This window comes from Alligator sinensis, unplaced genomic scaffold (genome assembly GCF_000455745.1).
Source record: "Alligator sinensis unplaced genomic scaffold, ASM45574v1 scaffold504_1, whole genome shotgun sequence".
NCBI lineage: Eukaryota > Metazoa > Chordata > Crocodylia > Alligatoridae > Alligator > Alligator sinensis.
Genome location: NW_005843606.1, coordinates 59,603 through 65,100, shown reverse-complemented (window position 1 = coordinate 65,100; position 5,498 = coordinate 59,603).

Sequence of the window (5,498 nt, the reverse complement as noted above, 5' to 3'; positions counted from 1 at the left end):
CCATAGGTTAGAATGGGGAAGCACAAAATTACCTATAACTTTGTCATTTCTTGGCGGATTTGGATGAAAACAGCAGGGATGGTAGCCCCTTCTGTGGCCATAACACCTACCAGGTTTCAAGGAGATAGGTGCAGGGGTTTCTGGGCGACTGCCCCTCAAGCTGCTGACAACATACACACGTCACAAGTTTTGCTTAAGGTGCAGCACGGTGAAAACAGCAAGCATGGTAGCCCCTTCTGAGGCCATGAAGCCTGTCAGGTTTCAAGGAGATAGGTACAGGGGTTTCTGGGAAACTGCACCTCAAGCTGCTGACAAGCAAAACTCATGACATGTGTTACTGTGTGTGTGTTTTAAGGCGCAACTGTTTTTCCATTCCTCCCACAGAGCACTGGGATTGGAAGGGACCTCAGGGAAGGATCACAATCACTGGCCAGCTACACAGTCAATATTGGAGCAGTACTTCCCCGCTCTTCCCCCTCCCTCTCCTTGCTTTCTGTTTCCCTTCTGTTTCCCTGCAAGCAAGCCCAGCTTCGAAACGCAAAACATTTCAAAACTTTCAAAATGTTTTGACTGCCCTCGTTTTGTTTCGAGGCTGTTTCAAAGTCTTTTGTTTAATTTTGATTTCGCTGTTTCAAGCTCAAAATGAGTCGAAACCACATTGAAATGAAACACCCAGTGAAATTTCGCACAGCCCTATGAAGTAGTCTACTGTGTATTAAAGCTCAAATGTAGACGCACGCAGTTTATGCATCAGAAGTGTTTTCATCAAGACTGCATCATTGCCCGCACATGATCAATCACATTTGATGTGATGCTCCTTACAATTTGCTAATTAATACACTTACTACAACATCCCTATTTACCTTCCCAGGTATGTACTGGGTTTTGGTTCTACCATCCTACCTTCCTTTTCCTTTGTAATAAGCCACCCCACGCTGCTTAAGCTGCTACTAGGGAGTAGTATCAGCAACAAAGGTCAGAAACAAGAGAACTTTAAAATGGACTTTAACTATACAAGCAAAAACACTGAAACAATCCAACACACGCCTCCCAAAGAATGGGTTGCAGGAGTTCGTATTGAAGAGTTAGCTCAAGAATGTGAGGTTAATCCATCTATTACCCATTATTCTAATGTTATAAAAGCCTACGTCTATCTGTCTGTCTGTCCGTAATGCTTTATTTGCACTCCAATTGGCTGATAGAAACAGACAATCAGAGTGCTCCAAGTGTGGGGGAACGTCGCCATGATTCTGAAGCTGTGCCTAGGACTGGACAGAGAGCAGGGGAGCCGAGGTCAGCACCCTGCTCCCTGCAAGCATCACCAAGGACCAGACATGGGGTGGAGGACAGAGCACTGGCCTTGGCTCCCCCACCCTGCTCCCTCCAAGTAGCAGAACAGCAGCAGCATGGGGTGTTAGATGGCGGCACTCCATCCCAGCCCCCTCCAGCCCCCGTCATTCTTGACAGGCAATTGGCTAGTCCAATATTTATGGGCCACTAGAATTCACACCAGCCATGCATTATGCAGCAGCTTCCTTTAATTTTGCTGTTTCCCCTGCACACACCCCTACCTGATTGGTGGAGGAACCCCGTCAACACCACAGCTCACCCATGATTGGTGGGGAGGCAAAAACCAGTTTCAAATATGCTGTGGTTTTTGCCTCCCATCCAGTCAGCAGCAAGTGGTGGGGCTACTGGGGTTCCTCTGCCAATCATCAACAGGAGGCAAAAATCACAGCACATTTATAACCACAGTTTTCACCTCCCCACTGATCAGGGGCAAGCAACAGGGCCAACGGGGCCCCTCCACCAATCAGCAGTAAGGAGGCATGCAGGGGAAACTGCAAGATTAAAGGAGCCACTGTGCAGTACACTTCTGGTGTGATTTCCAGTGGTCCCTAACAATATTCAAAGACATGCACGCAGATAAAGTATAAATGGATAACAAAGCCTGGTATACAGCTGGCAGTAGCCATTACGTACAAGGACAGAGAAAAGGAAGATTAAAAGCAGAAAAGATGAAGGAAAATAAAGTGCTAAAAACCTTGCAGTACAGTTATGGTATGAAATCAGGTCAGTATGCAGAATTTGCTGCATTTATCAGGGTATGTCTCTCCTCTGAGAAGGATAATAGTTGTTGTCATCAGCAGTCTCTCAATAGAGGAGGAGAGTCTTCCAATAAATAGGGAAGTTGTCAGTGAGACTTTAAATGACTGAGGAGGCTGATTCAAGATCTACATGTTTCACTGCAGATGTACAAATACCTGTAGTTCTGGGAGGAAGGAGTAGATCCTGGTGACATTGGGTCACAGCTGTCTCTCTCATCTATTTGCCTCTGTAGTGAGGCAAGTTTGCTCAATACAATTGATACATTGTCATACTCCAAAGAGCCATTGGGGATAATTCAGTGCTTGAGACTCCCAGCTACAGTATTGCTGTTAATATCACATTCCTTCAGATTAGCCTTCAAGGTGTCCTTGAATCTCTTCTTTTGCCCACCTCTAGAGTGGTGACAATTGATGAGTTGGGAGTTTAGGACCCATTTTGGAAGCCAGATGTCAAGCATCTTTATGACATATCCTGTTCAGTAGAGCTGGTATCATGCAACCTAGAGGTGCACCAATAAAGATTGTCTTGGCCAACACCAATAGCCAATTATTAACCAGCCATATTGTCCGATACCAATCAGATAGCCAATTTACAGAAATGCAGCCTAGCAGCATGGAGGCAGGCACCCTGCCAGAAAGTCTGTGGTGGGGGAAGGGGTATGGGGAAGGGAAGGGGCATTGAGGGGACCAAATCAAGGCCCCCACGGTGAGGGAGTGGGGCAGGGGCAGCCCAGCCAAGGCAGTGAATGAGACCCTGGGGCAGGGCGTAGGGCAGAGCCACAAGCGGCCCATCCAGGGGGCACAGGGTGTGGGGGATTAGCTCCCCGCCACTGTGCACATCCCTGGGGGAAGCATGGGGGGCATGTGGCCCCCGCCCCCTACATTACTCCAGCTGTGGCCTCACCAAGGCAGAGTACAACGGGAGAATGATGTCCTGGGATTTGCTTGAGAAGCATCTATGGATACAAGCCAGCGTCTAGCTGCAGCATCACACTGAAGGCTCATGTTCATCTTGTGGTCAATCCTGACCCCCAAGTCCCTTTCGTCCAAAGTCCTAGCCAGTGTAGCACTACCGAGCCTATAAGCATGCTGCGGGTTTTTCCTCCCAAGGTGGAGAACCTTGCATTTTTCAGTGTTAAACACCATCAGGTTCTCGTCCGCCCATTTCCTGAGCCTGTCAGGGTCAGCCTGGATCGCCCTCCTGTCAGGTGTGGATGCCTTATCCCAAAGTTTGGTGTCATCGGCAAACTTGGCCAGTCCACTTCTGATACCAATGTCCACATCATTAAAAAAGATGTTGAATAGTATAGGCCCAAGGACAGAGCCTTGAGGGACCCCACTGGTCACAGCACACCATGACAATTGACTTCCATCAACCACCACCCTCTGGGTCCGACCACGGAGCCAGTTCCCCTGCCAGCGGACCATGGTGAAGCCGAGGTGATCATGGGATACCAGATCAAAGGCTTTTTTTTAAGTCAAGATATATGACATCAATCTCTTCTCCCTTGTCTAGGTGATAGGTCACCTGGTCATGAAAGGAAATAAGATTGATCAAGCAAGATCTACCCACAACAAACCCATGCTAGCTATCCCTCAGGATTTTGCCATTAGCAAATCTGTTAAGAATGGTCTCTTTGATAATCTTTTCTAAGACCTTTCCTGGGATAGAGGTCAGGCTAATGGGCCTGTAGTTTGCTGGATCCACTTTCCTCCCTTTCTTGAAGATACGCACCACACTGGCCTTCTTCCAATCTTTAGGCACTTCACCAGAGCACCAGGAGTTCTCGAAGATCTGTACCAGGGGCTGAGCTATGATACTTGCCACCTCCTTGAGTACCCTGGGGTGTAAGCTGTCAAGGCTGGCTGACTTGAAGGTATCCAGCCTCTCAAAGTGTTCCTTCACAAGGCCAGCATTGATGGAGGGTAAGGAATCTCCCTCACCCGGGCCTTCCCGTCCCATAATGGGCAGGGGTGTCCCTTACGACTGGTGAAAAACCAATGCAAAGTACCCATTTAGCAAGTTGCCTTTTTCCTGGGCATCGGTTGTCCATTGTCCCATCTGGTTTAGCAGGGGTCCAATGTTGCCCTTCCTTTTCCTCCGGCTCCCCACATATCTAAAAAAGGACTTTTTTTTGTCCTTGATACTTGTAGCCAGTTGGAGTTCAGTCGCCACCTTGGCTTTCCTGGTTTAGTCTCTACAGGTCTGGACCACTGCAGAATATTCCTTCTTGGATGTGGATCCTGTCCTCCATCCTGTGTAGCCCTTTCTTTTTAGCCGCGGGAGGTCCACCAGTTCCCTGGAGAGCCAAGGGGGCTGCTGTGCCCTTTTGCTGCCTTTCCTCCGAGATGGGATAGACGTTGCTTGTGCATCGAGGATCGCTCCCTTAAGGAGCAACCACTTATCGTGAACTCCCCTCCCCTTTGGACTGAGACCGTTTAGGGCCTCACTGACAAGCCTCCTGAGCTTGTCAAAGTCAGCTTTCCTGAAGTTGAGGACTTCTGTATTGCTGACTGACTTGCCAGCTTTACGACGGATGGTGAAGGTGGTCAGCTCGTGGTCACGGTCACCCAGCTTCCCTTCTATCGTTAGGTCGCTGATAAGGTCATCCCCCATTGCCAGCACCAGGTCAAGCAGTTCTTTACCTCTCACCGGCACATAAACTTCTTGCATCAGATAGAGGTCATGCACGCACATGAGAGAACTTTAGACCGTTCAGATTTGGCCAAGTGCTCTTCCCACGAGGTGTCCGGGTAGTTAAAGTCTCCCATGACAGCCATGCACTGGGAGTTTGCAGCCTTGGCCAATTCCCTGGTGAACTCCTACTCAAGCTCTTGATCCTGGGTAGGAGGTCTGTAATAGACTCCCACCATTGTGTCCCCTGTGCCATGTTCCCCATGGATTTTCACCCAGAGGATCTCCAGTTGTCCACCATGGGCACCAATGTTGGCTTGCAGGGACGCATAGCTTTCCTTGACAGAGAGCCACACCCTCACCCCTTTTGTCCACATGATCTCTCCTGTACAAGATAGCTGTCTATACCTACAGCCCAGTCATGGGTGGAGTCCCACCAGGTCTCCGTTATCCCTATGACATCATATTTATTTGTGTTACGCAGGTGGACAAGTTCCTCCTGTTTATTCCCCAAGCTCCTGGCATTCGTGTACAGGCAGGCAAGTGTCCCTTTGGGGGCCCCTGCCTTGCCAACAGAGCATTCCAGGGCTGGGGCAGGGGTGGGCTCCCTAGAGTGCCTTGGTCTGCTGGCTTTGCAAGAATTGCTCAGTAGGCCAGCAGTGGCGGTAGTGCCCCCATCCCCTGGCAGGCTTAGTTTAAAGCCCAGTGAAGCAGGTCAGCCAGTCTGGCTGAGAAGAGCCTCCTCCCCAGCAGAG